General features: G+C 37.7%; 1 protein-coding gene across 4 annotated transcripts in view; it reads right to left on the reverse strand.

The window, feature by feature from the left end:
* The window catches only part of NRXN1 (neurexin 1), a 1648890-nt gene that overhangs the window by 21885 nt on the left and 1613840 nt on the right, over nucleotides 1-13165 (reverse strand). The window lies entirely within an intron of this gene.

Genomic DNA, 13165 nt, shown 5'->3' on the forward strand with positions numbered 1-13165 from the left:
CCATGGTTCATGCAGAGGAGCAACACAAGCAGGAGACATTCTGGGCAACAAGGCCACATGTGGCTTTCTCGATTTAGCAGTGGGTCTACTCACTTTGGGTGATCATCTTTATATTCCTGTCATGAAGCTATTGCTGTCTCAATTTTCTTTTGTTGGGAAAAGATCACATACTTTCTGGTGAAAGTGTAATAGCTGAGGTGAAAGATTAGACAGCTTCCCCTCTGAGCCCATTAGAGGGAAGTATGTCAAGCCTAGAATTAGGAAATATAGAAGGCATTCATCATGGGGGGATGATATCCGTGGGTCTGCCTGGGTAAATCATGCCGCCCAGAGTATTCCTGAATCTTTTAGAAGGAAGAGCAAGGGGACTATAATAGCAGGAAGAAAAGCTAATCATCCCTGCCCTCAAAAGCTCTGTAGGGCAGAGGCCTAAAGTTTCTTTCCTCTGAAAATCAGAATAGCAAATGATGAGTGCCCTTCCTCCCACCCTAGCAACCTAAATTTATCCATCTGAGCAATGCCTTTGTTTTACTAGCTTCCTAGTGGTTACAGAGAAAAGTTGTATACTGACAGAACTCAGAAATGCTTGAAAAATATTTCCAGATGGCACATCAGCACTTAGTAACATTTCCTTTCCTTGTATGGAATAAAGATTTTTATTTACCACTTATGATATGGTTTACTCTTTAGTTATTGTGGCTAGTACTAATAATGAAAGCTAATATATGTTATCAAGGAGCTCTGGTGTAGTGGGTTATGCATTGGGCTGCTAACCATAAAGCTATACAGCCTCGACAGGGCTATACAGGGTCACTATGAGTGAGAACTGATCCCATGAATACAACAACAGCAGTAGCTATTATAAAAGCTTTTCTGCAGCAGGCTCTATGCTTCCAGGCATTGGCTCCTTTTATGATCACAATGTCTTGAGCATTTAACATTATCCATGACAATGTGCAGTAAGTACGATGGCCCCATAAATACTGGACTACAAACCACATTGTTAGCATTTTGAACTCACCAGCCACTTCACAAGAGAAAGATGACACTTTCTTCTCCAGCAACTATTTAAAGCCTCAGAAGCCCTATACAGGGTTGCTATGAGTCAGAACTGATCCAAGGCACTTAACAACAATGCCATTGTTGTGAAGATGAAAAAAACCAAGCCTACTGAGGTTCAATACTTTGCCTCTGATCATAAAGGAAGTGGCTGAAATAGGATTTGAACTCAGATACACTGACTTTCAATGTTTGCTCAATGAAATTTAACATTTTAGCGATCTTTTAGGCTTGACAATATTCGTACTTTCTAAGAATTTGCTTTTGTATGGCTTCTGCTGAATCGGCATATTTAGTACATCCTGTTTAAGCCAGGCAAATTAATAAAGCATCCTTGTCTTTCTGATTTTATAACCAAGGTCAGGGTTTTTAAAACACTCCCTTGATGGGTAAGGAGTCAAGATGATGAAGTGATTCAATCAACAAGTTACTGGGCTCACATGGAACCTGTGGGTTGAGGCATAATGTCACTTTTGTTGCTCCTTGGAGCACATGAGCCAACAAAGAAAGCATTTTGGAGTTCTATGGTACAGAATTTACAATATATTGCCTCATCTCAGATTTTATCTGAGGAAATGTAATTAAGGCAGTTCTAGGAAAGCTCCAAAGGAAATTAATTTCATTATCAACACAGATATTTGACATAAATTACAAAATTGTATGATTTCATTCATCCCAGATTTAAGGTTTTCATAAGAAGTAGACATTTACTTACCCTATGCGGGTTTTTTTATCCTATGTGTTTTAAACCTATATTATCTTTCTTTCTTCAAGATGGGTCAATATTTTAGAACATAGCCATACATCCCATTGTGTCCTTTGAAGGACATTTGTCACACTTTAGAAAGACTCATATGGTATTTCAGCACTTTCTAGTAAACAACTCAGAATGTGAAACAGGTTATAAACACCAAAAAACTAAATCAATTGTACTGGAGTTAATTCCAATTTATAGCAACCACATTTGAACCACCAGTGTTTCAGTTAACAGCAGAGTGCTTAACCATTTGAGCCTCCCAGGGACCTCTGAAATAGGTTCATCCTAGATACATGTAGGTTGCTGATTTTTACTTATTCTGTACTCATTAGAAAACAAATTCATTTGTTACTTATTGTAGGAGGGTTCTACATTAGCAGCTATCCTTTTTTTTTTTTCAGACTTTCAAATAGATGCTTAATCTATCTCAGAAAATTCCCTTTTTTTGTGAAATAATTATCAAAGGGAGTCAATGATGAGTTAGAGCATTGGAACAGATCTCATTCTAATGCTCATACAAACTGTGCTAAGTTTTGACTCAGCTGGAATTTGTATGCTGCAGGAGATGCCTCTCTACAAAGTCGAATCATGCATCTAGTGGCAAAGAACCAATGTTGTTGTTGTTAATGTGCCGTGGAGTCAGTTCCGACTCATAGTGACCCTGTATAGTGTTTCCGAGGCTGTAAATCTTTATGGGAGCAGAAAGCCTCATCTTTCTCCCACAGAGCAGCTGATAGTTTCGAACTGCTGACCTTGTGATTGACAGCCCAATTCGTAACCACTATGCTACCAGAGCTCCAATAGTAGGTCCTTTACCCATGGTTGAGTTTATCATGGTTATTTATTAAACCCTTTCTATGTGCCAGGTACACTGTTAAGTACTGTGCATGCATCCTCTTTTTTCAATCTTGTAACAACCCTCCAACCCCATGATCCTCATTTTACAGACTAGGCACCTCAGAAATATAGAATTATTATTTTTTTAATGTTCATTTAAATGATCCTTTGCCATAAATTTGAATTTGATGGCAAAAGGTCCTTTACATGTATTACTATTCATTAGATTAAATAGGCTATAATTATCATGCATTTTTTAGTAGTTTTCCAGTGTGCTATTTTGAAAAAAAGATCTCAATAATACTTAGTGTCTTTCTCAAGACCAGGAAAAGGTTGCATCTCAAACTACTTGCTAACTGACTTCAAATAATGAATACTCTCCGTTGTATATCACAATTCTTTATGACAACATGTTTATTCGATCTTTCCTAAAGTGCAGTTATGATCCATTCCGTTAGCTAGATAAGAAAACATGCAAAAACCATAGAAAATCCAAATCGTTCAGGTAAAATCAAAATTGTTATTATCTTTTTACAAAATGGAAAAAAAACCCAAAAAACTCTTTTACTTGAGCTTTCATTTCCTATAGATCTCCTGGTCATGGTAGGACCTCTATCAGTGGTGAATTGAAACTGTGGTTGCCAGGAAGGTTGAAAACCTCAGGAGATCTCTGTGCTACCCTTGGTAAAGTAGGTAAAAGTGTGTGAAAAGGATGTCTGGCAGGTTTCTTATATTTTAACCATGCAGCATTAATTTTTAATTTGAAGTGTATGAAGGGGCTTCAAAAAGTTTGTGGAGAATGCTATTGAAAGAGAATGGAATTTTATCATGAGCTTTTTGAAGCCCTCTCATATATAGAGAGAGAAGTCTCCCACACCAGCATGTTGAACCCTGAAATCCAACTGGTCTCTCAGCGCTCAAGCTGCAGCCACTCCACCCTGGACCTAAATGATTAGCAAGACTCTGACCCTCTGGCCTGGTGCACAGAAGACGCTCCAGATTGTTCACAAAAATGGACCACTCAAACCTGTTGCTTTTCTGGTTGCAGCTCAAACTACTCTATTTTATTAGCAATATCTTGGTTACTGTGGGATAATCAGACTCACTTTTGAATAATTACATAATAAATGCCCCTAATTCAAATGTAGAATAAAATTAACTTGCAATCAGGCTCTAAAAATATGACCTAATAAGTGACATTCCTTTAAGTGATCGTGATTACTTATTTAATGAAAAGATGCACCGTGTTCAATATACATATCTTCATTCTTAATGTGGCACATGGGATCAGCTCAATAGAAATCCTTTGATCTTTTCTCAAAATAGCACATTGGAAAACCACTCAAAAATGCATGGTAATTATAGCCAGTTTAACCTAATGAATAGTAATACATGTAAAGGACCTTTTGCCATCACATTCAAATTTATGGCATAGGATGATTTAAACGAACATTAAAAAAATTAATCCTGGAAATTCTGGAAGCACAACCTTCTACATTCCAAGGAACTTTTCTAAACTAGAGATTTTACTACATCTTTCATATTATATTAAGTATCTGAAACTCTTTAGCTGTGAATATACTCAATAGTCTCTAAAAATAATGACATAAAATGATTTTTGTCAAGTACTTATTAGAATACTTATAGAATAAATATTTCCTACCAACACTAGTCTTTATTGTTATCCCTTACTCACATCCTCTGAACCTTGACCAATGTGACTGACGCATGGCCGGTCAACAGTTATCCTTTGAATGACTGTGCTGATGGCCTTATTTCCATGAGTTCAACTCATGTTTAAGAGAATGCCATAGAAATATTTTCCTTCTCCAAGAAGAAAATGTCTCCCAGATATTTTGCTATTCAATAAGGGTTTTCCATTTTCTACATTGACAATGATTTCATTTATTTTAAACTGGCTCAATATCCTATTAGCATCCCTACCAAACAATGGAAAAAATATTATAAATATAAGAAAAAAATAAATGTTCTTTCTGAATAGAACTCTCAAGAAACAGAGAGCTGGTCCATTTCTTATAACAAATAAATCAGTCACTCATTGTGGATTTCCCAGACCAAAGTGGCTCATTATCTTATTTTAAAGCCTCATGTATCAGCATAAAAATCACATTTTTTATTTTACTTTTTTGAAGATTTGAGAAAGGTGTATGTTTAGGAAGGTGCCCTTAAACTTAGAGGTATCATCTTGGCATGTAAGTGGTTTGTTGCATCACCATTTTGTAATACACAAACTGGATTGACAATATTACATATACTTCAAGAAATAAATGTCATAAAAACTTATTTTTATGGGGAAAAAAGAAAATTTGCAAAATATCTCTATATAATACAAATAGTGGCGTCCTGGTATGGCACCATAGGATAAACACGCAGCCTCAAGATCAGTTTGAACCACAACATCGATGTTTCAAACTCACCAGCTGCTCCTTAAAGACCCTATACAGTGTTGCTATTAATCAGAACGGGCTCCACAGCACTTAACAATAACAACAACAGTACAAATAGTAACAACATTAAACACTTGAATATTGCTACTATAAGTTAAATATTGTTCTACAACATGCTTTCCATATGCTGTTGTGGTTACTCTGTCAACTCTATTTCTAGACAGGAGAAAAGCACAAAGTTACAAGTACTTTTGAAAAAAAAAAAATGTGAAGCAAACGTCATGCACCTATTACATGTCTATGCAGTCAAAACGAGACACTTTAGAAAAATGGTGGCCTGTGATCTGGTCATCTAGAGGGTTTCGGAATTAACGTGTCACCTAATTGCGGTTCAATTGTTAAGTGCTGTTGAGTCATTTTTGACCCAAAGTTACTCTATATAAGGTTTCTGAGGAGCTTCTGGTGAGCTTGAACCGCCGACCTTGCAGTTCAAATGGCTTGCAGTCTAGTGTATTTACCCACAGCACCACACCAAGATTCCAGGGTTCAATTAGATCTCCTGAATTTGTAAAGCCACGCTCTCATATTCTAAAGCATTGTCCATAACAATGCAAGGCTATCATCGAATGCTAACTGTACAAGACAGTGAGTTGGAATCAAGTATAATTGAGTTCCATGTGTTGTCACCCAGGGGGTTGTCCCTGATCTAGTTTCAACACGTACAGTTCCCATCAGGAGGCCTGAGTGGTTTCATCAGTTGCCCACCAATTTTCAGGCAAGAAAAGTAACAGCGTTATGTAAAAGGGGAAAAAATAGCTCAAATATGCTTTTTCACATAACTGAATTGGGAAAGAGAATAGCCATCCTTTACACAATACCTTATACTAGACATCATAATATGTGTTTTAATTTATACTACTTATAATTTTTGCAGTCTTTGAAAAATAGATGATACTGGTATCATTTCAATGGTGAGGACCCCAATAATGTAAAAGAATAAAAGAGATATCATCTGGATATATAGACAGAGGCTCTATGATAAAAATAGAACTCAAACTGTAAACAAAATCTACAACACAACAAGGAAAACTTGACTGGGTATATCATTTTCATTATCTTGGATAAGTTTGAATCATTGTTCTGATTATTATGTCAGTTTATGTCATTGGGAGTTTTGCACATTTTTGCTCACTCTGTACTCGATGGTGTATAGTAGGATTCAATAAATGCATGAACAGTGGTGAAACTCACAAACCACCAAATGACCAACTTGCCTTTTCATTTAAGGTTTCTGTGTGGAACCACATAATAAATCAAATGTACAAACACCTCCTAAAAAACATAATTGACTAATTCTCACCAAGAGGCTAGAACTTCTTGTATTTGACTAATTAGTGGCCTTAGGAAGACAGCTAAATGGTGAGCATAGCACATGTTCAGAGAACAAACCTTTTTTTTTTTTTTTTTCTGAACGTGGGAGGAAAGGATTAGAGGTTAAGAAAATGTTCATATGTAAATACTCAAGGAGCCTTAAAGATGCTAGAATGAAATACACAGAAGATTTGACCAACCCACCTATAAACCCATCTAGAAATGTATCAAACATACATAGAGAATATATTCATTTCTGAATAGTTTAATATAAGACTAATGCAATTTAGCCTACAAACTCTGAAATATTGATCTCTAAAATGCTTTTTATAAAGATGTCTTCAATATATCTAACAGTATCCAGTGTCTAATAACATCAGAAACTATTTTAAGTAAACTTTTTTTTCATATATTTATATTCTTATGTAAGATGAGAAGCAAGCAAGAAAAAGAGATTTAACAAAAGTAATGTATTAAGGAACAAAGTTTCCTTAATACACAGCTGGTAATTAAAACTCACCAGCAACTCCACAAGAAAAGGATGAAGCTTTCTGCTCCCTTAAATATTTACAGTCTCAGAAACCCTATTAGGGTCATTATGAGTCAGAATTACTTTTATGGCAGTGGGTTTTTGGTTTTATAGTATTCTCAGCACTGTGGTAATACTATGGAAAATTTTGAAAAAAACCAACTGCCCTTAAGAAAACACTAATTGGGAAAGTAAAATATAAATATAAAAGTAATGTTATATATCAAAGGAGAAGAGCAGAGTGTGGGACCCTATCCAGAGAAGCAGTGACTCCAGAGATGGAAGCAGAGATGAAGACCTGGAGAGATGGAGCAGCTGGGGACCGTGGACTCAGGGAGGGAGAGGGGCTGTGTGCTGACAGTCGGGGGTAGGGGCAGGCTTGTGGGGTGTACCCTTTATTTGTCTGATGATGCAAGGAAGGGATTGTAATCACTGCAGTGAAATGAAATATGATAGGATGAATGTAAAGCCGATGTTCTCCCATGTAAACTATCACTCAATTCACAATAAAAACTTCAAAAAAAAAGGCAATGGTATAAATGTGAATATAAATATATAGCCCTGGATGGTGACAATGGTTTTATGCATCCTGTTGCTAACCAAAATGTTACAAGTTTGAATCCACTCAGAGGTATCTTGGAAGAGAGTTCTGGCAATCTGCTTCTGAAATATCAGTCATTATAAATTCTGTGGAGCAACACTTCTACTCTGACATACACGGGGTTGCCAATACTTGGAATCACCTTGACAGTAACTGGTTTTATATAGTTGTATATGCCAGCTGCTCTACAGAAACTCTATACAGGGTGATGGTACTTAACATCATATAAAACTTTGTGGAAAAAAAAAATTCAATTATCTTTTAATTCTACCTTTCCATGAAGTTTTCAAAGCCATCAGAAAGATAGATATGTAACATTTGCTTTAATATTAATATTATAGATATTAAGACACAAACAATAGACTTTTTTATATGAGCAATCCATGCTGGAAGATCTCAGAGCTCAGCTATAAAGAAGGATGTCCTGGGGTGGAAGAAGACTAACACCAGAGATGATGGGCATCTCTTCTTGCAGCGGAGCATTAATTTACATTCTATGCTAAAAAACAAAAATGCCACTTCGGATGTTTTTCAATATGTCCTACCCTGAGTCAGGAGCCTGGCCCTACATACTCAGATTAGAGGAGAACTGACATGAGGTATCCCTTCTATCTGAACTGGTTCCCTTTCAAGTCATCCCTGAGACAACCATTGGCTCTATGTCAGCTGGTGGGAGATGGAGCCAGTGCCAAATGCCATATTTCTGGTGTTTCTTACTGAGCAGACTACCTGTCACAACTGGAGAAAATCCTTAATGAAGAAAGTCACCGCCTTTATCTTATTTCAGCATAGAAACTAGAAGACACATGCCCTTGGCTCCCCTGCTCTTCTCTTCACTCCCAGAGTTATATAAAAGAGGAGCAAGAGGAACAGTGATGGGCCCTGGGGGGATAGAAATGTGGGTGAAATTAACCCTGAGTTTCTGGATCCTCAGGGGAGGAGACACTAGTGCCCTAGTTCTTTCTGTGCCAGTCAGATATATGACTATGAGTCCCATGCCTGGACCAAACTCTACTGTCCTCTATCTAACAACAATAAGGGCTGGTACCCTCTTATAAACAATTTAACATTTTTTATCTATTATGACATTTAAAATTTCGTAGGACACAATTTTAAAGACCTACCATATATTCTACTTCACATATGAATAAACACACATAGACAAATATGGTAACTAAATGCATTACCAAGGTTCTACCCATATCTACTTGGCTAGTCATAGCAGAGGTAAATGAATAAATTAGATGGTTTTTTTTAAAATTGCACAATATGCTTTCCAGGAAGAATGGATTAATTTTTATGTAGATTATCCATACTTCTTCCCATTCCTTGCCATCTGCCACCTCATTCTTGCTCATTTACACAAAATCCACAGTCAAGTTTAAGTCCCAGGAAGTGTCTTTCTTGAAGGAGCTCTCCACGCCATCCATGCGTATGCTGCCAATTTATGTGAACGTCTTTGTGCAAATGGCTAAACTCTAAACCAGAGCATTTTTGGAGACTGTTTTCTTTCCCCCATTTCCATTCTACTTACACATTCCCCTTACCAAATATTTCTTGGATTCCTGGTGTGGTTCTGTAGAACAATGATTGGGCTGCAAATCACAAGGTTGGTGGTTCAAACCTACCAGCTGTTCCTTGGAAACTCTATACAGGGTTGCTATGAGTCAGAACTGACTGGACAACACTTAAAAACAACAACTATGTCTTAAGGAGTGCTGGTAGGGTATACATTGGATTACTAACAGTAAAGTTAGCAGTTCAAACCCATTAGCCTCTCTGCAGGAGCAAGAGTAGGCTTTTTGCTCCTGTAAAGACTTACAGCATTGGAAACCCTACACAGGTTCGTTAATGAGTTGGAACTGACTAGCCAGCCCCTAACAGGAGCAACAACAAATATTTCTTAATTCCACATTCATGATTTTTATCTTTGTTGCTTTTACATTACTTCACACCACCATCATCTCTCTGTAAATTACTGTAATAGCCTAGCTAGCTGTCTTGTCTCCGGTCTTCAGTCTTATCTTCCTACATCCCATTATGTACATTGAAGTCACTAATATTGGTCCTGTCCTAATAACACCTGCTGTCATTTTCCCACTGTGCTCAGGATAAAAGCCAACTTCTCAATGTAGCTGACAAGAGCACTACTTCATTTGCCTCAGAAATTCACAGATTCCCTCAGTTTCTCAGGAAGTGCTGTGTTTCTTCTTACAGTTGGACGAATGTATTACTCTTCCTGAAACTCTGCCCCCTTTGCCTTCTTCATTACCATATCCTCCAAGCTGGCCAATTATAAATCATTTTTAGGCTCAAATGTGAAGCTTGGAGGGAAATCTTGCAATATAAATTCAGGATCTTCCTTAAATTTGAGGTGGTAGGCTTCAACACAATGCTTTATGATATGTTAGACAATGATATGTTGATACTCACTGTGAAATTTTAATTTCCTCTCATATGCCAGAACAAATGTACTTTTTCTTTGTATATGAGAACAAATAATAAAATCATACAAACCTTTATTAAACAAAACTCAAAATGTGAAACTATTTTTCTTGACATATTATGCCATGTAGATCTATATGCTTCTGAAGGTGGTGTTTCCATCTCTCTAACTTGTCCCCAAATCATCCTGAGCTTTTTTATTTACATCACTTAAAACTGGCAGCTTTGGCATCCCCAGGGGACTCATACTGTGTTTGTTTTAAATGTTCTTTGAGTTTGAGGAAGAAAAAGTCTTTAGGGGCAAGATTAGGCTATAGAGTACATGGGGTAAGATTTCCTGATGAGGTTCTCACAAAGTAGCTCTTGCTACACTAAAAGAATGACCAAGTGCACTGTTGTAGTGGAAAAAACCCTTGGCACAACTTTCCTAGTCTTTTTCCAACCAATGCAGTTTTCAATTTTCTTATAACTTCTTCATAATAAGCCCCTATGATTATCCTGTGTCCTTCAAGAACAGCTATCAACATTGTTGTTGCTGTTATTAAGTGCCCTCGCATAGGCTCCGACCCATACATAGCAACCCTGTATAGGGTTTCCAAGGAGTAGCTGGTGAGCTTGAACCACCAACCTTATGGCTCAATCCAATCTTGCAGTCTACTGCATTAACCTGCAACACCACACCAGGATCACACCTTTGTAATCCCCTCAAAAGTGACTATAACCTTCTGAGCTGATCTCTCTTCCTTGAGCTTGACTGATCCAGCAGAATCCCTCGGATGCCACTGGTTTTGTTGGACTTCAGTTTTTTTATTAACTACACCTTAAGTAGACTAAGACAAGTGTATTACTGAGACAACTTGGCTTCAGATATTCACTGATCACAGAGATATTTTAAAATGTTTTGTTTGGGATAAACCTATACAGGCATGAACTGGAACCCTATGACTAATACTCTTTGACTTAACCTTGTATTTGTTTGATACTATCAATGATAAGCATGATATATGCATGTTTCTTCCAACTCTTGGTGGTGGTGGTTATGTGCCGAGGAGTCAGAACCGACTCATAGTGACCCTGTACAGGGTTTCCGAGGTTGTAAATCTTTACAGGAGCAGAAAACCTCATCTTTCTCCAGCAGAACAGCTGGTAGTTTCAAACAGCTGACCTTAAGGTTCGCAGCCCGATTCATAACCCACTATGCTACCAGAGCTCCTCAGTACAAATAAAATTATTTTGACACCCTTCTCATACTTCCCATACTCCTAAATACAATACTTTCTTACTTCACTGAGCAGAGGCATTTAGATATTAAACCTCAGAAAACACACAAGTGTGAATCTGGAATTTATCAGACAATAAACTTATTTTGAACAGGTTGCTAGGAACATGGTTCTAGAGTGGAGGTTTCAGATTATTTTAAAAGTATGAAGTGATATGTCTCCAATGTTCAGATAGATGGAGCAACACAGGACTAGACTTGTGGCTCATAGGGGGTTGTTGCTGGCAATGAAAGGAACAGAAAGGATAATTCAACACATTTGTATGGCATAGTGGATGCTTTCAGACAAGAGGTGAATGTGAAAGTAGAATAAATGAAGAAAGAAGGAATGAGAACAAGGGTGAGGTAAGAGATTTGATTGACATAAATGAACAAAAAGGTCAAAGCCATAACTTTTTTTGAATAACAAAGAGATAGTAAGAATATCAATGAAAATAGAGGCAGAATCATGGCAAAGGGGGCTAGAATGGTATCCTGTATTGTCTAGACCAATGAGGGGGTATGGTTCTAGAGATTAATGATCTGGGACAAAGGAATGGATGATCATCAGAGATCTAATAACTGTGTTGTTGTCATTGTTGTTATGTGCCATCGAGTTGGTTCCAATCCATAGCGACTCTGTATAGTGTTTCCAAGGAGCAGCTGGTGAGCTTGAACCACCAACCTTGCTGTTCAAACGGCTTTGCAGTCTGGCACATTAACCCACAGTGACACACCAGGACACATTATTCTGGGACCTGAAAGCCTAGATTGGTGGTGTAAGGCTAAATCAAGGAGGAGGAGACAAGCCCAGACTGCATCTGGTAAATGTCCTTCTGAGAGGTGACTGCTGAGCCCCTACTCCTCACAGGGCCTCAGCACTTTCTCTCAGTGCTAAGTACTCAAGTTACATAGTCAGCAGAGAAAAGTGATGTTCCAAGAGATAGTCATGCTACAAAGTCTGACTTATTCTGTACCCAAATACCAGAATGGGTAGATTTACTTTAAAATGTTATTCATAGCAGGAATACAAATTAGCTATTTTATTGTAACATGAAGCTTTTTTAGAGTTCCTGGTGACATCTACAGAAGTCATGAGCTAACTAACCAATGCATCTGCCTCATGACACATAGTGGATTTTAAGCAATGCTGCTTTATAAGGTAATATAAGAGAAAGAACCTTGATATTTGGTATTAAGAATATTTGGAATCAAACAGTATCTATAGTCATCCCTTGTTGTTGTTGTTGTTAATTGCCATCGAGTCGGTTCCGACCCATAGCGACCCTGTACAGGGTTTCCGAGGGTGTAAATTTTTACGGGAGTAGAAAGCCTCATCTTTCTCCCGCGGAGCGTCTGGTAGTTTCGAACCGCTGACCTTAAGGTTCGCAGCCCGATTCGTAACCACTACGCTACCAGAGCGCCTTATAGTCATCCCTTAGCTCTATGGAAACAGTACTAGTATAGGTCAGTCACACCAGATGACATGCTAGCATCTCACAGCCATGAAGGATAAACTATGCATCTACAAGAGAGAAAATGGATCCGTTTGAATTGTAGGGAGCCATAGCAGGGCTCAGATATTTTTTGGTAAGTGTATCAAGGATTCTGCTTGCTGTTTGTTTTACTACTGCCGTAATACTTTAACTTCCGAAATTCAGAAATATATCACTTTAGGTAATTTGCTGGCAGAGTGAGTGGTAGGGACTTTTTTGTCAGGAGAAAGGTAAAATAATTTTCCACAAAGTACTGCAGTCTTTTAGCTTTGCAATTTTACTACAAGTGACCCAAGGGAAAGCCCATTATTCCATTATACATAAAAATTATGTTGTGAGCTAATGGAACGAGAACAGTAAGGTACCAGCCCTGCGTGCTATCTCCCATGGCTTTTTATGAGATA

This window comes from Chrysochloris asiatica, unplaced genomic scaffold (genome assembly GCF_000296735.1).
Source record: "Chrysochloris asiatica unplaced genomic scaffold, ChrAsi1.0 scaffold00024, whole genome shotgun sequence".
In the NCBI taxonomy this organism is placed as follows: Eukaryota; Metazoa; Chordata; class Mammalia; order Afrosoricida; family Chrysochloridae; genus Chrysochloris; species Chrysochloris asiatica.